The sequence below is a fragment of the Pelmatolapia mariae genome, unplaced genomic scaffold (assembly GCF_036321145.2).
Source record: "Pelmatolapia mariae isolate MD_Pm_ZW unplaced genomic scaffold, Pm_UMD_F_2 NODE_ptg000830l+_length_24490_cov_1, whole genome shotgun sequence".
NCBI classification, from domain to species: domain Eukaryota; kingdom Metazoa; phylum Chordata; class Actinopteri; order Cichliformes; family Cichlidae; genus Pelmatolapia; species Pelmatolapia mariae.
Genome location: NW_027052507.1, coordinates 1 through 23,999, shown reverse-complemented (window position 1 = coordinate 23,999; position 23,999 = coordinate 1). Strand labels below are relative to the sequence as shown.

Sequence of the window (23,999 nt, the reverse complement as noted above, 5' to 3'; positions counted from 1 at the left end):
AGGCAGGATGTCTTCCAGAGTGATGGGACTCTCTGCATTTCCAGGCTCATGTTGAAGCTCCGATGTAGAACTCCAGACAGCTGGGAAGCACAGCACCTGAGGGCCCCTGGGACTGACACCATCAGGACCAGCAGCTTTGCTGGAGTGGAGTCTGCCCAATTCTTTTTTGATGTCATCTGCTGAGAGGGACAGGGTGAGACAGTCTGAGGGGGCAGGAGAGGGGGGAGGCGAAAGGAGAAGATGGGAAGAGCTGGATGTGGAGACAGGAGACGCAGGGCAGTCAAACCTATTGAAGTGCAGATTAAAGTTGTTAGCACTTTCGACGTCCCCATCCATCCCAACACCTCTCTTTTGTCTCAGGCCAGTGATAGCCCGCATTCCATTCCACACCTCCCTGGTGTTGTTTTCATGCAGTTTGTTTTCCAGCCTCCGTCTGTAGGACTCTTTACCCTCTGCAATCTTGGCTTTCAGCTCCTTCTGCACCAGTTTCAGCTGATCTCTGTCACCATTTCTGAAAGCTCTTTTTTTCTTGTTCAGGGTTGCTTTGATGTCTTTGGTAACCCAGGGTTTATTGTTAGGGAAGCACAGAATGGTTTTTTGGGGACAACAGTGTCCAGACAGAAGTTGATATAATCTGTTACACAGCCTGTCAGATTGTCAATATTGTCCTCATTGGAATCACAAAGAACATCCCAGTCAGTTGACTCGAAGCATCCCTGCAGAGTCTCTTCCGACTCCCTTGTCCATGTTGTAACCGTTTTTGTGGCTGCAGGTTGTCTCAGAACAGCAGGTCTGTAAAGGGGCTGCAGGTAGACCAGATTGTGATCAGCCCTGCCCAGAGGGCTGGAGGTGTATACCTCAGTGGCATTGGCATAAAAAAGGTCCAGTGTTTTATTGTCTCTTGTTTTGCAGGCCACATACTGCTTGAATGTAGGTAGAACAGTGGAGAGGTTCGTGTGGTTAAAATCGCCTGTTATAGCCACAAACGCAGAGGGACTACAATTTAGTAGGTCCGCTGTCGCAGAGCTGATGATGTCATACGCCTGCGCCGCATTGGCATCAGGGGCGATGTAAACAATGACGATAATGGCGAGGGAAAACTCACGCGGTAAATAATATGGTCGAAGACCGACTGCTAACAGTTCGATGTGTTTGTTACACACAGCCATCCTCACCTTAACGGTTGTTAACATAGAGAGCGAGTCCTCCTCCGCTCTTCTTCTCGCTGCTGCCTGGGTCCCTGTCCGCTCTAACACACGTAAATCCGTTTATATCCACCACCTGGTCCGGGATGTTTTTGTGCAGCCATGTCTCCAAGAAAAAACATAACACTGCATTCTTGGAAAACTTTCTCTGTCCTTGTTAGTGTCGCGATCTCCTCCATCTTATTAACCAGCGATCTGACATTGCCAGTCACTACTGACGGGAGAGCAGGACGAAATCTTTTCCTTCTCAGTCTTCGTGTTTTCCGGCTCTGCAGTCGCGGCAGTTCCTCTTGATCACCGCGGGGATCTCATGCTGAACACCGGCATGGCTGTGCTGTCTTAGACCCAGCAGATCATCCCGGCTATAGACAAAGGGGCAGCGTGGCGTCGCCGTCATCTCAGTAGTTTTACACGGAGTTTCATGTCCAAGGACGGATAAAAACTTCTCAACTAAACTAAAAACTAACTAAGTAGAGAAAAATCAATAATAAGAGGAAAAGAAAGAAAGGGGAAAGCAATTTTTCAACTGTAGAGAGCATACTATTTGTATGTGTTATGAGAGTGTGAGTAAAATTGAGGTACCGGCAGGCAAAAGGGGACGGGGGCGGGGGGGGGGCGGGTGCCTCCCTGCACCCTGGTGACACACCTCTACCCTTTACCCCAAGGCCCTGCATGTGTGGGTGATTGTGGTGGAGCGGGAAGAGGGATGCAGCTGGAGATGGGGAGGGAAGCGAGGGAGGGGCAAGTGACCCCTCCCTGGGGCCAGCTCCCCCGCTGACCCCAGTAGGCACCCCCCATACTCAGCAACCCACCAGGGAAAGAAGGGCCAACACTGCAAATACTGTAGATGTATTATATATAAGAGACAAATATTGTTGTTTTAATATGTTGGCATTGCTAAATTTGGCTCAATGCTTACATATATGTGTAAAAAAAATGTATGAGCTGTGATAACTGTTTCTGATAGAATGAAGAGTAAAAATCGTAAAATGGTAAATGGCCTGTATTTATATAGCGCTTTTTCTAGTCCCTAAGGACCCCAAAGCGCTTTACACATCCAGTCATTCACCCATTCACACACTGAGTCGACTGATATATGAAATATTCCTTTATTGGGTGAGAAAATCAGACCATGTCATAACTGCTTTAAGTCATACAGAATAGATATCAGAGCCTTAAACAGGCCGACTTCTGCTAAATGGGTCAAACTGGGCAGAAAGTATACAAACACATAACATCCTTATAGAATATGATGTAACACTATAGATCAACTTAGCTCAGAATATTATAAAGCATATAAACAATTACAGCAATATGATGCAACAAACACAGCAGTGCTACTAATCCAAAATACTCAAAGCTTCATAGAACTGAAACAAACATTTATTTTTAGCTCCATTCTGCTGCTGATACATACTTTAGGTTTCTGAATATTAAACTTGTTGCTGCCTTTTATAGTGTGTAACTTGAAGGCCCTGAGTACTTTCTCCCACACTGAAAACACTGGAATGATAACATTATTTGAACATTACCTAATAAGACTGATTCAGGACAGACAATTAGTTGTGTTAAACTTTCCTAGCAGTCCTTCACAAACAGGGAACAGTCTGTCTATTCTCTCCATCTGTCAGCTGCTGCTGCCTCTTCCTCCTCCTCTTCCTCACACACTGCTGAGTTTGTCCTGGTGGATCATCAGGGGTGCAAAGCCTCACAGATGATGTGCAGCAGTGGGTCCCTCAGTCTGTCCTCACTCTGGACACTTGCAGTCGTCACACATGGAAATCAAATGTGTAATAAGCTGCAGGATTCAAACACAAGTGTAACTTATAAATACATGTTCATACTTTTATTCCACAATCAGAGAGAAAGAAACAGAGAGAGAGTGCAGGACAGACAGACAGGTGACAGTCTCAGGTGTACACACTGCTACAAAACAGCACAAGAGAAGGAGGATTTAGTGTTTGTGTTATTACGAGTGCTAAACAAGAAGAGTTCCAGATGGTCCAGTGGACACATGTGTGACTCCTGTGATTAAAGCATCTTTCTTTCAGCTTCAGCATCACTGTCTTTGTACAAACATCACTAATGTCACATAACTTTGCCGACATGTGGCCAACAGTCATGTTTTTAATGTTCTTCATTATTAAACATTTACGTATAAATAAGTGATATTCAGTACTTACTTTTGAAAGTTTACTCTTCCACCGCCCCGCTTCAGCCATCCGCCGTTTTTTTCCAAACAAAATAACAAAATATCCACACCCACCACTGCGCTATGAATTGTGGAATATATGGGATCACAAAGTCTACACTGGACCCACCCTTCATATTTGGGGATATGAACTGCGCATTTGTCGACCACATTTGGAGTACACTTCGAATTATGACACCTTTCATCGCGTCACTGTAACATAATCGGTCTACAAATGCGCACTACGAAGTGTGTGGTCGCTGGATTGGGACACAGTCACATACTAAAACGCAGACTTGACACTGACATGAAGACATGATCGACCGGTGAGATGGAAGGAACACGGAAACAAGAGGAACTAAACTAGAAGCCACAGGAACCAGAACAGAGCTGCTCTGTCTCTGATTCTCATGTGTTTGTGTCTGATCTGTCAAACAGTCTGAGAGGTCACAAAGAGGCCCAGCAGCTAAAGCCTGGATCATACTGGCTGCTGTTAATGAGACTCCATCAGGACAACACTGAACAACAGCTTGCAGTCATGCCAGCGCTGCACGGATGGAAAAAAGTGTGCTAAATCTGAAGTATTTGTGTTTGATTTGTTTTTCTTTTGTTATCTACTTCCTGGATATGACTCATTTAAAATATATATTCTGCTCCCAAAAGTTGATTCTGTTCATGTGGATGTTTTCAGTGGGAGAAACTCATCCAGGTAACTTCTTCAGTCTTAGCTGACTGCAGGTTTCCCTGATCTTATAAAGATCAATGCACTGACCTTCCAGCCCATTGTTCATTCAGTGCTGCTAGTTTCAGTCATTGTACAAATGTCCTGTTTATAAGGTTAGAATCCTGCAGTCAGCTGAGACTGAAGAAGTCACCTGATGATGATGAAATGTTTCTCCCACTGAAAACGTCCAGATGAACTGAATCAACTTTTGGGAAATCTGAATATATTTGATATCCAACTATATTTTATAAGTTGCATATTTTATCCAACTCCTCTCATTCACACAAGCACTTTTCTCTGTGTAAGTACTTTCTATCTAACATTGACACACACTGATACTCCGATGGATGCATCAGAAAACAACTCAGGCATATTTGACATCCAAACTGGAGCAGACAGAGATTGAAGCACCAACCTTCCCAGTAGTAGGGACCTGCTCTCTGACCTGCTGCACCTCCTGTGCTGCAGCCACCCTGACCATTAGCACCAGTTGGTGCTGCATACAGACCAGAGAACATTAGAGTTCTTGGATTTTGGCTCACTCACACTGTGACTGCAGCATTAGGATCATTTGCTTAGTAAATCTGACTCATATCATCAAATTAAACCGATTTTATTTTTCTTATATTTTCCTGCTCTGGAATTCGACCTTCTCCCTGTTTGTGACTGCAGAAAAATTCCTTCAATCTATTCATTAATTATTAATTAAGACTGAAATACAGCAAGCAGCAGCTCAACAGGAAGTAGTTTTCATTCCAGCAGTGTGATAGTTCAGCTGTGAGTTTAATAAACTGTTGTTAACCTCCTGATAGATTTTGACTCTTTATTAAACTTTTACAATCATTTTGTTGTGTTTTTTCCAGAGTGCAAAAAGACAACAAAGTGTCAGTAATCAGGATAACAGTCGAAGGACTCTGGAGTATAATTTGTATTATTGATCATTTAATAATGTATACTTTATTGATCCCCATTCACTCAGCGAAGCAGTGGTCAGCCATTGGGCACTCGGAGAGCAGTGTGTAGGGACGGTAGCTTGCTCAGTGGTACCTCAGGGTAGCTGTTCAGTCGACTTTCCAATCACGGGGCCACCATTTCTACCTACTGAGCTATCCCTGCCCCAGATCTCTGACAGTGAAACTACAAATACAGATGCGTCAAGAGAAGCAGGAAGACTGACTGAACAGCTTTTAGAGGCTAAATCCACATTTCAAAAATCAAGGTGGCCTCATTTGTTTTAGAGTGTGTGTGTGTGTTGGTTTGGTGCAATGACAACCAATTCTTGATGGTTCCTCCACAGACTGGACCAGCAGAGCTCAGAGGTTCCCAGTGGTCAGTCTGCCCAGCAGCATCGAACACAGCTGGACTCCATATTTATGGTCTGTACATGTACAACAACTACTTTTATTGTTAATATTAATAATAATACATTTATTTATAGGTCCCTTTCAGAACACCAAGGACTCTGTGGACTAGAGACAGACACATGAAACATTGGAGGGAACATTGATCACAGGGAAACGTTTTAAACATCGAGGCTTTAAACAAAAACCAAAGTGAAACAGTTTGTAGTTGAGATCAGTGGGAATGAAGCTGAATAACTGTTTCTACGATAACTTTGTCAATGACAGATATGATGGAAATTAGCAGCATTAGCACTTACTAATGATGTGAGTTGACACTGGGCTGTATTGAGACGACCACATTAGGTGGTCCTCAACTGTAAGTGAAACCAGTGGATCCAGTCCAGTCGTGGCGACCTGTGGTGAGTCGATCTGAGCAGCTACTAATGGAAACGGGGCCATAGATGTGTTTGTGCTTAATAACAATGAATCACAGGATTTTTACATCACTGTTAAAATCTCATGTTGTTTGTTAAAGTGTGCAGTTCAGGGTTTGTTACTGAAACTGTGGTTTGCTCACTTTCCAAAGACCCAGCCCCCATAAAAAGCAGCCAATCAGCTTCTAAGAGTTACACACCCACACATATCTATCAAGTTAACTCTGGTCTAACACACTTGGATGTAGCTTGAAGAATCTTCCTGTACGAGGACTGAAAATGCTCATATTCAGACATTTGACTGCTCACTGAAAGCAGCAAGTTTGAGTGTCTGTACCTTAATTAGAAGAGATAACATGGCAATAGTAATTAGAGTTGAGCTGTCCCTTGTAATGTAGTTTATGATTTTTATACATCTGTTTGTGGACAAGTCCAGTTTTTCTGTAGAGCCTCTCAAGTTGGTGACAGCAGTCAAAGTTCACGTGTAAACCAGAGCAGCCAATCAGGTCCAAATGTGTTGTTCACAGTGAGCCGGATCATCAGTGTGCTGCTATGTTAACATCCTGCAGCAGAAATGTGTTTGGTCAGAGAATGGATAGATTACTAAGTCAGTGTTGAGTTTAGGAGGATGGTAAACAGCTGGAGTAGGTTCAGCCAGTTGACATACAGTAGATTAAAAATAACTGAAGGGAGGAGCAGACACCTGTATGACTTTCCACCTCTCACATAGATTATTGTCCCTGGGCAGTGCCACAGGGCTGGTAGATGTAAACAAACCTGGAGGAGAGGATTTATTCAAACTGAGAAAAAGTCACAGAGTTGTGTCTTGATGCTCAATCATCCAGGTAAGGTTGATTCTGTTCATCTGGATGTTTTCAGTAAGAGAAACGTTTCGTCATAATTTAAGTGACTTCTTGAGTCTCAGCTGACTGCAGGTTTCCAACATTATAAACTGAAACAAGCCCACTGAGGGAACAATGGGCTGGAAGGTCAGTTCATTGATTATTGCATATTCTCATGGCCATTGATCAACAACCACTGATCAATGTCCATGAGTCCCATTCACAGAGTTGGGGAATGGCTGCAATCACAGCATCGTAAGATGATGACAGATGTAACCTTAGGCCCCTCCTCATTTCAGATAAAGTCAGACTTATAATTGGTGAGGAGATCATGGATCATATGCCCCTTGATTGTAAAGAAGTGGATGTTGTGTAGACTGAAGTTCAGAGTGGTGGGTCATTCATAAAGTATTCTGTTCCAGCTGCTGGAGGACAACATCATCACTTTTGTGAAGAACGAGCTGAAGAAGATCCAGAAGGTTCTGAGTCCAAATGAGCCCCAGTGCTTGGAGTTTCAGTGGGAGGATGATGAGCAGAGGACAAACAGCAGAAAGGCATTTGTGAAGATCACAGTGGACTTCCTGAGGAGAATGAAGCAGGAGGAGCTGGCTGACCGTCTGCAGAGCAGTAAGAGGATTTATCTAAAGATTTAAGCTGCTGGATAAATGAGACACTTGTGACACCAGTCATTTCTCACTGGGTCAGAAATTGTCATCAGCATTTTGTAAAAAATATGATTGTTGAAGTTGTACTTTTATTATTATTATTCAGAACTTCCAGCTGCAGTTTGTCATCGTAACCTTAAATCCACCCTGAAGAAGAAGTTCCAGTGTGTGTTTGAGGGCATTGCTAAAGCAGGAAACCCAACCCTTCTGAATCAGATCTACACAGAGCTCTACATCACAGAGGGAGGGACTGCAGAGGTCAATGATGAACATGAGGTCAGACAGATTGAAACAGCATCCAGGAAACCAGACAGACCAGAAACAACCATCAGACAAGAAGACATCTTTAAAGCCTCACCTGGAAGAGATGAACCAATCAGAACAGTGCTGACAAAGGGAGTGGCTGGCATTGGGAAAACAGTCTTAACACAGAAATACACCCTGGACTGGGCTGAAGACAAAGCCAACCAGGACATCCAGTTCATATTTCCATTCACTTTCAGAGAGCTGAATGTGCTGAAAGAGGAAAAGTTCAGCTTGGTGGAACTTGTTCATCACTTCTTTACTGAAACCAAAGAAGCAGGAATCTGCAGCTTTGAAGACTTCCAGGTTGTGTTCATCTTTGATGGTCTGGATGAGTGTCGACTTCCTCTGGACTTCCACAAAACTACAATCCTAACTGACCCTAGAAAGTCCACCTCAGTGGATGTGCTGCTGATAAACCTCATCAGGGGGGAACTGCTTCCCTCTGCTCGCCTCTGGATAACCACACGACCTGCAGCAGCCAATCAGATCCCTCCTGACTGTGTTGGCATGGTGACAGAGGTCAGAGGGTTCACTGACCCACAGAAGGAGGAGTACTTCAGGAAGAGATTCAGAGATGAGGAGCAGGCCACCAGTGTCATCTCCCACATCAAGACATCACGAAGCCTCCACATCATGTGCCACATCCCAGTCTTCTGCTGGATCACTGCTACAGTTCTGGAGGATGTGCTGGAAACCAGAGAGGGAGGACAGCTGCCCAAGACCCTGACTGACATGTACATCCACTTCCTGGTGGTTCAGGCCAAAGTGAAGAAGGTCAAGTATGATGGAGGAGCTGAGACAGATCCACACTGGAGTCCAGAGAGCAGGAAGATGATGGAGTCTCTGGGAAAACTGGCTTTTGATCAGCTGCAGAAAGGAAACCTGATCTTCTATGAATCAGACCTGACAGAGTGTGGCATCGATATCAGAGCAGCCTCAGTGTACTCAGGAGTGTTCACACAGATCTTTAAAGAGGAGAGAGGACTGTACCAGGACAAGGTGTTCTGCTTCATCCATCTGAGTGTTCAGGAGTTTCTGGCTGCTCTTCATGTCCATCTGACCTTCATCAACTCTGGACTCAATCTGCTGGAACAACAACAAACAACCTCCAAGAAGTTCACAAGAAGTAAATCTTTCGAAATGCTCATTTTTTTCCAGAGTGCTGTGAACAAGGCCTTACAGAGTCCAAATGGACACCTGGACTTGTTCCTCCGCTTCCTCCTGGGTCTTTCACTGCAGACCAATCAGACTCTCCTACGAGGTCTGCTGACACAGACAGGAAGTAGCTCACAGACTAATCACGAAACAGTCAAGTATATCAAGAAGAAGCTCAGTGAGAATCTGTCTGCAGAGAAAAGCATCAATCTGTTCCACTGTCTGAATGAACTGAATGATCGTTCTCTAGTGGAGGAGATCCAACAGTCCCTGAGATCAGGAAGTCTCTCCACAGATAAACTGTCTCCTGCTCAGTGGTCAGCTCTGGTCTTCATCTTACTGTCATCAGAAAAAGATCTGGATGTGTTTGACCTGCAGAAATACTCTGCTTCAGAGGAGGCTCTTCTGAGGCTGCTGCCAGTGGTCAAAGTCTCCAACAAAGCTCTGTGAGTAAATATGTGATCAGTCTTTTATTTATAAAATAAACAGTGTAATGTGTGATGGCTGTTTAAAATCTTAAACATATTTAATTAAATGAGCATCACCACTAAATAACGTCGATTTCATTTAATGTTTGATAGCAGCAGTAAATGTCAGAGTGTCTTAAACATTTCTGGGTGTCAGTTTTTATCAAAATCATATCCAGAATCATCCTGTAAGTAACCTTTATTTATACAGCAGCTTTCACAGGTGAAAAACAACAATGTGCTTTACAATAGAAACAGGCAATAAAAAACACAATAAACAAACACTGAACATCATACAGCCTAAAACTAGTTAAAGGCCACTCTGAATAAGTGAGTCTGAATAAATTAGTTAGTGGGACCATTAACAGCTTTTGATTGGAAGATCTCAGACTGTGAGAAGAGCTGTAGGGTTTTAGAAGGTCAGAAATATAGACTGGAACTTGACCACACCGGGCTCTAAAAGTAAGCACTAAAATTTTAAATGAATTCTAAAATGAACTATTTACCAATGTAAAGAGGTTAAACTGAAGTAATGTGCAGTGTATTTCATGTGCTGGTTAAAAGCTTAGCAGCATCATTCAGTACTGACTGAAGACGTTCAAAGACTGTGATAGACCCATAGGTGATCAACTCCCCCATTCCTCCTCTGGTCTTATTGCTCTGCATCAGTGCACTGCTCAGCTGAAGATGAGTTCACTTCTATATGTTACAATCAGCCTCACCAGTACAGTTCCCAGGATCTGCAGCTGCTGACAGATTGAATCATATTCCTTTGTGTTTCTTCTGGTTTCCTGTTTTTAGCTCTATTTGCTTGATTTTTTTTTTCAGTCTCTCCTATGTCATCACTTTGATTTCCGACTGTATACAGTCTGTGAACCATGACAGTTTGTGACAGAATACAATGATCACTGAGAACCCAGAGGACACTGACATTTACACTGTGCAGAATGAGACTTGATCTCACTGCTTTGTGGACGACTCTGATGAAAGGAATAATCACTATATCTGCTTAGTAGAAATAATTTCCATGAAAACTTTACTGGTTCAGTCTCCCAGAATCTCTCGATCATATCTTGACCTTATCCTGGAGTAACTAGCCCTCACTCACCAGGATGTGAGCCAGCCTTTCATTGCTGAATGCTTACAGACTTGCTTATCACCTGTTCACAGAATGAGGAGCTGGAACTTAATGAGCAAGTTCCAGGTCTTTATATTTATGCAGGGAACATTTTTTTAGCCAACCATAAATAGTTATGCACACTGACATTTGTCTTTTTTGTAAAGGTTCAACATAAGTGATTTAAATTAATCAAACATTTTGTTATCAACTGACAATTTTTCAAATTATGTTTTTATATTGTTTATGTTTGTTTAGGCTGAGTGTCCCTGACCTCTCAGACAGAGGATATGAAGCTCTGTCCTCAGTTCTCAGCTCCCAGTCTGCTACACTGAGAGAGCTGGACTTAAGTAACAACAACCTGCAGGATCCAGCAGTGGAGTTTCTTTCTGCAGGACTGAGAAGTCCACACTGTAAACTGAATACTCTGAGGTGAGATCAAGTTATGTTGTGCTTTGCATCAGTTGACAGAATTAACCAATAACTCTCTCTCCTCATTAAATTATCATAAAACTATTGCAAAAGTTTAAATTACTTTTTTTCCCCATTTAGTGGATTGTTATTGATCAGTATTGACCAATATCAGCTACGTTGGTGTTAATGCACTTGTTAGGAGATTTCCTGTAATTCAACTCAGATTGGAATAAATGACACTCAGACAGGTTTTATAAATTAACGTGCACGGGAGAGAACTGGACAGGCGCTGTTCCTTCGCTTGACCTCAGTTGCTCTCGTCCGCTCTCCCGTAACACTATTCTTTTATTGTGGTTACATGAATATGCATAGGTTCATTAACATATGACATCTTATAGGTATGCATGTGAACAAAGAATACCTTGTGTGCGGTCATAAAATGACTTCCTAACCCTGCTGGCCTGGAAGTCCAGCAGTTCATCTAAACAAAATGCACTTAGAGTAAAACAGACATAGATACGTCTATCCTACCATAAAACAATAAGACAAGGTACGACCTCTCTTAGGAGACGTGTGATCTATGCCAGAACACTCTGAGGAGGAGTGTACGCACTCCTCTCTTCATGCTGCACAGAGTTGTTACAGACCTCCTAGGATGAGACATTCTTTCAATCTACAAATAACTATATACTTCTAGGCATATATGAGATAAACAAGAAGACAAGGTGTGTGACCTCTCCCATGATCCCAGGATGTGGGTGTGAAAGTCAGGGAACTCTGGAATGCACACAAAGCTTGCACAATGTAACTTCTCTAATGAAAAGAGCAAACACATCTATAAAACCTTAAACAAAATGTACTTCTAAACATAAACATAATAAAATCTTTCAACATTCCCTCCTGTTGTTTGATCTTTTCTCCTATATTTATATACATAGCAACTCACTAACACTGTATCAGTCTATGGCCACTTGTAAAACATTTTTAGCCAGGACATCATTAATTAGTGGGTTTTGTGAGTATATTATATCCAAATGTCTATCTCATTATCATCTTCTTCATTCTGTGGCAGGGTGATGTAAGCATTAATTGAAGCAGTTACCATTTTTGACACCATGTTCTTCAAACAAGGTATGACGCATGAAGTAAAAAGACACAATAACAATAGCAGAACACCAACTAAAACAAGTCCTTTAAACAGCAGGGATTTCCAAGAGCCGTTTAACAACCACGTGAGCCAGTCTTCTGTGTTTGTGACGTAGTCTTGTTGTTGTGCATCCCTGAGTTGTCTAAGTATGTTTAGAGCATCAGTCATATTGGATGAGTGTACATTATCTGGAATGTATGTGCAGCATGTGTTGTTAAAGAGTATAAAGAGTCCTCCTTTTTCAGCCAAAATCATATCTAGTGCAACTCGGTGTTGCATCACAGTTATGCGCAGGGCATCAATCTCTTCATTTTGTTGATTGTTGATTTTGCACGAGGCATTCATGAACAGTCCAAAGCGGTAGTCCAAAGTTTCAATTCTTAACATGTTCTTTCCGGTGCCCACCCATGGAAAAAGTGAGTGGAGGACCTTTTGTCCGGTGGTCCAAAGCTTAAATTCCTCTGGCACATCACTGCCATAGATGGGGTCATGTCGTTGCAATTTGGAGATGTCTCGTCGTCGTCTTGTAGTCTGAGAGCTATTTACAGCTGACATCCTAAAGGTGTGATCTGAAATGAAGATTGGGGCACAGGTGCCCGTCCATCCGGGTGGCAGTATGAAGTAGGCACGTTGTCCACACAGCCAGGCCATTCCTTGCACCCAATAGGTGCCGTTGCTGGGCGCAAACCTGTTTACAGGTGCACCCTCTCCGCTGGCAACGATTTGGTTACAGTTGGTGGTGTTGCCTAGGGGTCTGTTACCGTTGTCTTGTCGGTAACACATGGAGTGGTTCTTCCCTGGAGTTTGGTCCAAGAACACTGGGAAGTGAATGGATATGTTCCGGTTTGTCACATTAAAGTTGATCCAGAAGAGTTGGTCACACGTTCCACTGTCAAGTCCATCATTCTCAACAGTGATTACCTCGTGCCGAAGTGGTCCCTGAAAGATACTAAAAAAGTTAAGCGAATAGATGATAGAGCTTGTCTCATTAATGATGATTTTCTTATGTTGACAGCCAATGCCCGCGAAACTGGCAGCGCACTTGGCTTGTGTTTTATTCATATAGTCTCCATAAAAGGTGGGATGTGTCGAGGTGCATGGCATGTGGGAGCAGACGTAGCATGCAGTGTTATTAGGCTCTCCCTTAGTTCTGTCATGTACGTAGCGATACCATGCGTTATTCATCCATGGGTGAATGTGGTCTTGTGCCATGTCACGAAGATGTGAGTTGTCATGTGTCCATCTTGTCTGCAGGTGGTGTTGTTTATCTTCTTTCCTTCGGGTGAGTGTCAATAAACTCACTAGGAGTGTAATACTAGCCACTAGGAGGACGAGCGTCTTCATGATGACCAGACACACCTGTGACCTCTGATGAGTAGACTACCGGCGAGAAGCAGAGGGCGGGGTGTACCCGATCAGCCCTCCCTCCACCAATAGATCACCAGGAGTTAGGAGTGTCGGCGTCTAGACGTCTAGGTTGTCACTCACTTTTTTACAGTGGCTTTGATGAATCCAAGACGGTCTTTCTGCTATTTTGCAGGCAGTAGGTGTGGTGAGTAGCACTTGATAAGGACCTTCCCACCTCGATGAACTCCAATTTTTTCTTTGGAGTACTTTGATCAGGATCCAATCACCTGGTTTCAACCTGCAAGACACTGGAGAGATGTCACTCGGCAGTTGGTTGTTTAGTACAATCTCTTTATTTTCAAGCAATTTAGTCATCCATTCAGCTAATGTAGTTTCTCTTATTGACTTATCTATGGGCTCACTTGTTATTGGGAGTGGAAATGGTCTACCGTGAATGATTTCAAAAGGTGTGAGTTTTTGAGGACTTTGTGTCAGTCTCATCCACATTTTCACCAGGCCTATACACTCAGGCCATGGTCTCCCTGTTTCTTCCATGCATTTTCTTAGTCTCTGTTTTATCGTGCCGTTAGTTCTTTCCACTAATCCGGCACTTTGAGGGTGGTAAGCACAATGGTGTTTGATACTAAATCCTAGTGCTTCAGAGACCTTGCTGATTACTTCATTAACAAAATGTGTCCCATTGTCTGATCTTATCAGAGTGGGAATGCCGTAAGTTGGGATGTAATGGTTGCACAAACATTTTGCTACTGAGATGGCGTCTGCTTTTTTTACTGGATAGATTTCTGGCCATTTTGAAAAAACGTCTATAATCACTAGAGCGTATTTTGAGCCTTGGCTTTCATTTAGTTCAATAAAATCCATGTGGATTGTATGAAAAGGATGAGGTGGTGTGGGAAAGTTACCTCTTCTTGGTCTGAGGTTTCCCTGTGCATTATGTTTCTGACAAATCATGCATGTTCTGACAAATTCCTTTGCTGAATTTTCGAAATTTTGGGTGTAGAAGTGTTTAGAAAGTATATTTACCATTCCACCGGTTGACACATGAGTGGATCCGTGTGTCACTAATGCTGCTGTTTTGTGTAGGGATTTTGGTAATATTGGTTTGCCATTACAAGTCATCAAATCATTTTCCAGTTGTGCACCACATTTTAACCATTTCTTTTGCTCTGCTGTTGGTGCAGCTTTTTGTTCAGTTTTAAGTACATCAAGTGGTATTTGCGTTGAGGATTCAGACACTAATGTGTCAATTGTTTGTTGTGCTGCTGCTGCTTTTGCGGCTTGATCTGCGAAGTTATTGCCTTTAGTGACCTCTGAATTGTCCTTCTGGTGTGCAGCACATTTACACAATGCTAACTGTTTTGGCAATGTTATCACCTCCAACAGTGCTTTTAAAAGATTTCCATGTTGCACTGGATTTCCAGTAGAAGTAATCATACCTCTATTCTGCCAAATTCTTGCAAAATGATGTACTGCTGCAAAAACATACTGGCTGTCAGTGTGTATGTTTATGTCTTGTCCTTCATGCAGTTGACACGCACGTATAACAGCTGTAAGTTCTGCACTTTGTGCAGAATGTGAGGAAGTTAATGCTTTTGCTTCTAAAACTGTGTCTGCTGTGGTTACTGCATAACCTACACAGTTTTGGCCAAAGTTATTTTTGGACGCTGAACCATCAACAAAAATGTTAACAAAACCAGCTTGTGGTGTGCTGTAAATGTCAGCACGAGGTTTTGTCTCCTCATCTAGCTTCTGTATACAGCAGTGTGCGTCACCATCTTGCAGAGTGGGGAGAAGTGTGCTAGGGTTTAACTGGCCACACTTCTCAATTTTGATATGTGACTGCGAAAGCAGAATGCCTACATAGGAAAGTTGTCTTGCATGTGTTAGGTAAGACAAATTTGCTTGCAATAAGATTGAGGTTACAGCATGTGGGACTTTGATAATCAATGTGTGTCCCAGAACGATATCAGCAGACTTTTTAACTGCCTCTGCTGCAGCTGCACAGGCCTGCACACATGTAGGCAAACCTGATGCAACCGAGTCTAATTTGCACGAATAGAACGCAAGTAGACGTTGCTTTTCCCCGAAGGCCTGCGTTAAAACAGCCTTCATATAGCCTGCACCTCCGTCTACATGCAAGTAGAAAGGTTTATCATAATCTGGCAATGCTAAAACTGTACGTGTTTGAAGTGCGAGTTTTAGATTGCTGAAAGCTTTTTCTGCTTCTGGTGTCCATTCTAATTTATCTTTCAGTGCTAGATTTTTACCATAAATTAGATTCTGCAAAGGCTGAGCCAAAGAAGCATATTCAGGTATCCAACTTCTACAATAATTGCAGAGACCTAAAAGGCTCATCATTTGTTGCTTTGTGAGTGGTTTTGGAGCATTTTGTATTGCTAGTTTTCTGCTATCCAACAGTGTTTTCCCTTCCCCTGTGAGTGTGTGCCCGAGGTATGTGACCTTTGGGCTCCACAGCTGTAGCTTGTGCTGTGAGACTTTATGACCCTGCTCAGCTAAATGGTGTAACACTGTCATTGTGTTCGCTTTGCAGTCTGCTTTTGTGTTCCCTGTGATGAGTATATCATCTACATACAGGAGAAACTGCCCCGGTGCGGGGAGTGTGCACAGTGACATAGATTTTTTTAGAGCCTCTGCGTACAGCGTGGGACTGTTCTGAAAACCCTGAGGTAACCTTGTGTAAGTGTACTTTTGACCCTCAAAGGTGAACCCGAACAGATGCTGCGAGTCAGGGTGCAGTGGTACAGAAAAGAATGCATTTGACAAATCTATAACTGAAAACCACTGTTCCTTGGGGGTCACTTGATTCAGGAGTGTGTGTGGATTTGCTACCACTGGCGGGATTTGTTCTGTTACTTCATTTATTGCTCTGAGATCATGTACTAAACGGTACTTTCCCGTATTTGCTTTTTTCACTGGGAAAATAGGTGTGTTACAGGTTACTTTAGTTGTTTTTATTAAAATGCCTGCCTTTTCCATGTCTACTATTACTGGTTTTATTCCTGCTTTAGCTTCTGTTGCAAGGGGATACTGTGGCCTCACTGGCCTGTAAGTTGTTGTGGTTTTTACTACAACAGGATCTGCTCCTTTAATTAGTCCTACGTCTGTTGGTCCTGTAGACCACAGCTTAGCAGGTATTTCTTCCAGTTCTGGATGTTGCTCTAAAGAGAGTGTGTATCAATTTTCACTAACTTCATGCAACATTAGTTTAGCATACATGCCCTCTGGCCCTGGCACTACACCAATATTTAGTTTTTCTAAAGCATCTCTCCCTAAAAGGTTAACTGGACAGGATGGGTCATATATACATTGATTCTTACAACTTCTGCCGCTTTCTTTGTGTACTAGCAACAATCCCTCTGTTAATGATTTAATACTAGTGTGGCCTGATGCAGATTTAACTATCAGGGTATCACTTGAATATTTTAAATTTTGGGGCTTTTGATTTAACACGGTTTTACATGCTCCAGTGTCACATAACATGGTTATAGGTTGGCCACTGACATGGATTGTTACTGTAGGTTTGTGTTCAGAACCTAGGAGTAATTGTTCTATGTTGAAAATTTCTGTTTCCTGTTCTTTTCCCTGTTCTAGTCACTTACTCTGATACTCACTCCTATTCCTACAGTCTCTTGCAAAGTGTCCTTCCTTTCCGCAGTTATAACAGCGATTGTCTCTATCATTTCTGTCCCATCTATCTCCTCTGAAAGCTACTCTTTTCTTTCCCCTGTTCCTCTGCTGCCCCTTTCTCTGTCCTCTGTATTCACCAGCAAATGCCACAAATCCTGTTTCAGGATCCACAGTGAAAACACCTCCTTTCTCTTTCTTTTTTAACACTCGGGTTGCATGCTCTGCATACTGCAGAGCATCTGTTAGGTTACCGGTGTTCATTGTCACCCAGTGTTTTTCAACATGGGCTCTAACTGGGGGAAGGAGACCATTTAAGAATGCATTCTTTAATTGCTGTTGGTATGGTCTCTCTGGGCCTTCTTCATAATCTAGGCCTGAATGTTGTCTAAAAACCGGGCGTAGCCGGTCGAGGAAGTCTGATGCTTTCTCGGCTTCCTTTTGTTTTACTTCTCCTATTTTTGCGTAATCTGCTCTGGGGGCCAGGCGGACTCTAATCCGCTCATACAACTGTGTTATGGCAGTTTGTAAATCAGGAGATATAGGAGGTAGGGCTCTACCATGTTCATCTGATCCTGTAAACTCTTCCCTCACTGTTCCCATTTTTAATCCTAGCAAGTCTTGTATCACTTGGAGCATTTCATGGCCATTTAAATACCACTGTCTTCTAATTAACTCGACAGCTTCTCTCCATTGTATAAAGCCTTCATTTAAAGGTGGGACATCTTTGAGTACATTCTGTCTATCTTTTTGTGACCATGGTCTGAAAACAAATATGTTTGGGTTCTCATCTCGCTCATTATTTGCACCACCGGTCAGCTGTCCAAATCTAGGATTAGGTGTGGCTATCATTGGGAATAATTCAGAGGGTCCTGGGGGGTTAACACTTTCTCCCATGTCCCTGCCTGACGGATCTTTCCCTATGTTTTCCTGTGGATTTTTATTTACAGTTATACAGTTTAATGCGTTTCGGGCTTGCGCATAGGGATTAGGTTGGTTGATAAACGGATTTTTTGATTGCGGTTCTGGTGCTGTCGGCATTGATACATAAGGGGGTGGCTGTGGGCTTTGTAACGCTGTTTCTTTTTTTTTTTGTTTTTTTTGTCTATTTTCACTACGTCTTTCTTCCTCCTCTTTCCATGCCTTAAAATATTGCAACTCTTGAATACGTTTTGTTTTCTTTTTTGGATTCTTTTCAGTATTTATTTCTACTTGGAGGGTTTCTTTTAATTTAGTCAATGCAGAGGGGCTACATTTTCCCTCCCATGTGGGACATTTAGCTTTTTTTGAATTTCTCCATCTACATGCACTAATTTGTCCGGCGCCCGGACATTTTTTCTCTAACCACTGCTCGTCAGCAGTGAGTTTTGAAGCTTCGTTACCCATTTTAATCCTGTTTCAACTGCACAACTGCGGCACCTTCTCTGGCACGAGAATCGAGAGAGGTAGTTGACACGGCCTTCTACTTTCAAGCTATTCTTGAAAGCGGTGTCATCTTTACGTGACGAAACACGACCTATTTCTCTCTATTCGCCAGTACTTGGGTGACCAACAGTAAACAAATCAATGGAATAGTTCAGCCTCCTTATTGTGCTGTAAAATTAACTTATTCCATTAACACAAAAAAATAAAAAAAATAAAAAAAATAAAACAACAAACAACAAGGCCTTTTCAACGCGTACTACGTTTTACGGACAAGGTTTATCTAAAAATGCTTCCAGCCCTCTTTCAGGCGAGCCTTTACTTCTAGAAACCCTTCTAAAAATGCTTCCAGCCCTCTTTCAGGCGAGCCTTTACTTTTAGAAATCCGCCTAAAAATGCTTCCAGCCCTCTTTCAGGCGAGCCTTTACTTTTAGGAATGCTACCAACCCCTCTGGGCGAGCCTAAACGTTTTACGCGTGGTGTCTCAGAGTGTCAATATTCACCTGGTTACTGATTCACTGCCGGTCTCTTAGGTCCGCCTCATCGACCCCCACCGCCGTGTACCACTTGTAATAACGCCAGCCAGAACCCGAATTCACGTCTCTGGTCTTTTGTACTGTACCTAGACAGTAGCTGTCGACAGACTTCAGCGCGGGCTTCTCACGACGTCAGGACTCGATGAGGTTTTCCCGTAGGAGCACACAAAACGTTATGTCCTAAGCTCCGGCTCGGAGGACCAAATAAATGTTAGGAGATTTCCTGTAATTCAACTCAGATTGGAATAAATGACACTCAGACAGGTTTTATAAATTAACGTGCACGGGAGAGAACTGGACAGGCGCTGTTCCTTCGCTTGACCTCAGTTGCTCTCGTCCGCTCTCCCGTAACACTATTCTTTTATTGTGGTTACATGAATATGCATAGGTTCATTAACATATGACATCTTATAGGTATGCATGTGAACAAAGAATACCTTGTGTGCGGTCATAAAATGACTTCCTAACCCTGCTGGCCTGGAAGTCCAGCAGTTCATCTAAACAAAATGCACTTAGAGTAAAACAGACATAGATACGTCTATCCTACCATAAAACAATAAGACAAGGTACGACCTCTCTTAGGAGACGTGTGATCTATGCCAGAACACTCTGAGGAGGAGTGTACGCACTCCTCTCTTCATGCTGCACAGAGTTGTTACAGACCTCCTAGGATGAGACATTCTTTCAATCTACAAATAACTATATACTTCTAGGCATATATGAGATAAACAAGAAGACAAGGTGTGTGACCTCTCCCATGATCCCAGGATGTGGGTGTGAAAGTCAGGGAACTCTGGAATGCACACAAAGCTTGCACAATGTAACTTCTCTAATGAAAAGAGCAAACACATCTATAAAACCTTAAACAAAATGTACTTCTAAACATAAACATAATAAAATCTTTCAACAGCACTGCCCTCACTGCCCAGCACATGGAGCCCAATTGGTATTTGCAATACAATACCAGAATTGATTAACCATTGTGCAACTACCATTTTGCCATTTTGTTGTTGTTGTTGTTGTTGTTGTTGTTGTTGTTGTTGTCGTGGGTTTCTTTGAGCAGTGTATTTTAGCCAATAAATATCAGTGTCATCCATTTGTTGTATCTTAATAAGGAATGAAGGATTTCTAAAAATAAAAACAGGATTTATTGCTAAATCTAATAACTCTTCAGGGCACCCTCACTGCACTTCAGCAATAGTATTTGTTTAATGTTTATCTTTAATTTTTCAGACTGAGTCACTGTCAGTTCTCAGAGAGAGGCTATGAAGCTCTGTCCTCAGCTCTCAGCTCCCAGTCCTCTAGTCTGAGACAGCTGGACCTGAGTAACTCTGACATGTGGGATTCAGCATTGAAGTTTCTGTCTGCTGGAGTGAAGAGTCCACAATGTAAAATGGAAACTCTCAGGTCAGTATTTACATTTTTCCATTGTTGATCATTTCAAAACTGATTTATATTGCTGCACAAACAGCAACTTCATATAAATGTCTTAACGTAAATAATCAGTTTCTAAAGTTATTAGTGAGTTTTGTTCACTTCTTGTTTTTCATTTGAAATGAAATGTCAAATCTAATTCTCTTAGTTAAAAATCTTTATTTCAGCAGCACTTCGTTTACTAAACCTTCCAGTTCGGTTCCTGCCTGTATTTTGAAGGCTTTTACAGAGCTGTTTGGAGCCATTGCTCTAACAGTGTATAAATGCTTGGTGATGATGCTAACAGTGCTAGCTGCTTCAGCCTTTATTTGCACATTATAAGCACATTTAGCTTATTATAAACAGTATATAAAACAGCTAGTAGTGCTGGGACTTTATATTTTCATGAGCTAACATGAGCCAATCAGTAAAGAGTCTAGCCATGTGAGTTGTATGTTGCTGTGAGAGGAGCGAGGCTACATGCAGTGATGCTAGTGTTAGCTATGTTAGCTTCAGCAGGTGGTAAGTGTGAAACCAGAAGAGCGTCTGCATCAGCAGGGCTCCATTTCACTGCAGTGTCACATTCTTCATATATCCATGCTGGACATTTGAATAGACTGAATATGTCACGGTCCCAGGTTTGGTGTTTTTGTAGTTTAGACTTCTTGTTTATTTTTAGCTGCTCTGGTTGCTTTAGGGTTTCTTAGTTTAGTTTTCCTGTTAGGTTTTATTTTCAGTTATTTCTTAGTATTCTGAGCCTCCAGCTCTCATTAGTTTTAGTTACTGTTTGTGTTTTTGCGTTTACTTGCTTCCCCCAGTGTTCCCCTACATCCCTTTACTAATGTAGTGCGTAAAAGCCACCGAATAACCGCTAAGGACCTCTATACTACTACTATATCTCTATACTACTCGTGCAAACTTTCAGGCCCAAAGCTCTTGCAGGAGTCCAGAATAAACGGGACAAGAGGGTCAATATCAGCCAGATACATTACAGTTTATTATTTTAAAAGAAAACACAAAGGGTTTGCAATAGGCCTAACACATCACAATAAAAACGGTCACTAACGACCACAATATAGTCTTATTGGTGCAACCTGCCAGCAATGCAACTATCACCTGAGGACTTGCTCTCCCCCGGCGGCCCCAGATTCTCATTGCTTTAAAAGAAACAAATCCTCCCCAAATAAATGACTGCATGCATCTCTGCATTTACTCCCCCTACGACCTGACAGTTCGTATCACAAGAATAGGCTCAGGACCTAGTTTTTCCTCCCTGCCTGCCTACATTTGTAGCTTCATTTATTGCGTTCATATTTGATGGCACAGTAGATGGACCCAGCACCGGATCTGGCACTGGACCAGTCACAGAAGAACGTTCCTGTACTTGGTCTCTCAACTGTTCATTTGCTGCTTTTAACTGCTGCAGCTGCTCCAAGAGGGCCTGTACGTCGTAAACTAAACAGGGCCACACTAAACTAAAAACAAAACACCGTAACTGATATGACCTGAATTCAGTCGACAACGCCAAAAAAATGTAGCAAGTAAAAGCCACCGAGTAACCGTTAAGGGCCTCTATACTACACGTGACAAAAACAGTGACAAATTCACATGTGCAGCCTGTCCTCCAGCTGACTACTATGTTTGCTGCACAACTCGCTTGTGGTTTTCTAAAATCACTTGAACCTCTGCTGTAGAGATTTATAACAACAGTTTGTGTAGCAGACAACTGAAACTTCTCAGTCTCTTCACCTTCTCATAACTATTGTTTCAGCCGCTCGTCAGTACAAATGAGAGAAAAAGAGCACCTGCTGCTACTTCCTCTTTTATACCCTCCCTTGGGTCCCCTGGGTCCTAAAGCCTTCCCCATTACTATAATAAGTTCACTCAGGTGTTCCACTCATGGTTGTTATTCACTTCCTGTTTTAGTTTGTCACTGATTCTTTTATTTACACACAGCTTTAAGTGTGATATAGATTCAGTCACATGTTACCAATGTCAGTGAATGAGGCCCAGCTATAAAGTCACCTCAGTCACACTGTATGTGTCTCATTGTCACTGGAGTTTAAACTCTATGCATTCAGCTGGTGCTTAAGAAACAGTAGACATGTTTCTGTTTGGTTCTAATCTGCTGCTGAGTCTCTTTTACAAAGATAGAACTGCAACTTAGATCAAGCAGATCAACATCATTGGCACAATAGAATACATCACAAATTCCATAGACAAAAAGCAATATGTGGGGGTAATAACAGATGAAAAACTTAACTAGAGAGCTCACCTAAGATATATTCATTCCAAAGTATCACGTAGCATTGCAATACTAAACAAGGCAAAGCAGGTACTCGACAGAACATCCTTTCATGTTCTATACTGTTCACTGGTTTCACCATACTTAAGCAATTCGAATCATCCACAATGCAGGTTATAGGGAACATACAAACTCACTATTTTTGCAGTCTGAAATATTGAAAATGGATGATGTAGTGAAATTACAAACAGCACAAATTCTATTCAAAGCAAAAAAATAAAGAACTGCCAGGAAATATTCTGAGTATGTTTTTTTTTTTTTTTTTGAAAGAAGGAAGTTATAATTTAAGGGGTTTTTGTAACTTCAAAACAGGGAAGGTATGTACTACAAGAAAAAGCTTTTGTGTTTCTGTTCATGGAGTGAAACTGTGGAACAGTCTGAATATGGAATTAAAGCAATGTCCAAACATAAAACTGTTCAAAAATAGTTATAAAAATATGATCTTCTCGAACTATAAAGAAAAGGAAAATATTGAAATTAAGTGAATGTCTGTATTTAAAAAAAATAAATAATAACAATTTAAAAAAAATCATGATGTAACATTATAGCATAAAGTATATCAGAAATCTGTTCACTATTTCTATTACAAATTATATCAGTAAGGAAGCTGACTAAATATTAGCTGATAATTTATGGCAACGGGGTGGGATTAAATAAGTGTTTACTTCTTCCCACTCCCTTTCAACATGTAAATTAATCTGAATGTTTTTGGGGGTTTTTTGTATGTGTTCTGTATAGTATTTTTTTTCTTTCTCTTATTTTCTTTTCTAAATGTACCTGTATATTGTTCACATGTTGAAACAAAATTACCAACCAAATTACCAACAAATCCTGCTCGTGTAGCCAGTTAATAAAAACTCAAGTCACCGTCAGACACAGAATACATTTAGTGATAATTTCACTGTATGTGGTCTTTTAGCACCTCCTGTTCCTAGTGGTGTACTTGTGGAGTGGAGTTAGTCTGGGTGACGAGTGTAATTGTTGAGTGCTGATAGCACATTAGCCACAGCTCAGGTTTGGAGAAGCTGAAAAAGGTATTCTAGTTTGTAAGGAGGAAAAACTAAGAGGGCTGAGTTAAAGAGAGGCTGGAGAGTAAAACAGAGCAGCCATGAAAGCTGCTCACACAGTTTAGATAATTTAGCATCAAATGTTCTAGTGAGTTACCTCCCAGCTAACTAGCAGACCAGCTAACGAGCAGACCAGCTAACTAGCACAGGAGCTAACTAGCAGACCATCTAACTAGCAAACCTGCTAACTGCAGCCACATGCTGCGATTGCGTCTTTATAACAAGAGTGTCAG

General features: G+C 42.0%; 1 long non-coding RNA gene across 1 annotated transcript; it reads left to right on the top strand.

The window, feature by feature from the left end:
* Window positions 1-9,033: 9,033 nt before the first annotated feature.
* LOC134623678 (uncharacterized) lies at window positions 9,034-20,317 on the top strand. Its single transcript, XR_010093422.1, has 3 exons — window positions 9,034-9,311; window positions 10,708-10,881; window positions 20,215-20,317. It is a non-coding gene; the product is annotated as an uncharacterized LOC134623678 (long non-coding RNA).
* The last annotated feature ends 3,682 nt before the right edge of the window (window positions 20,318-23,999 follow it).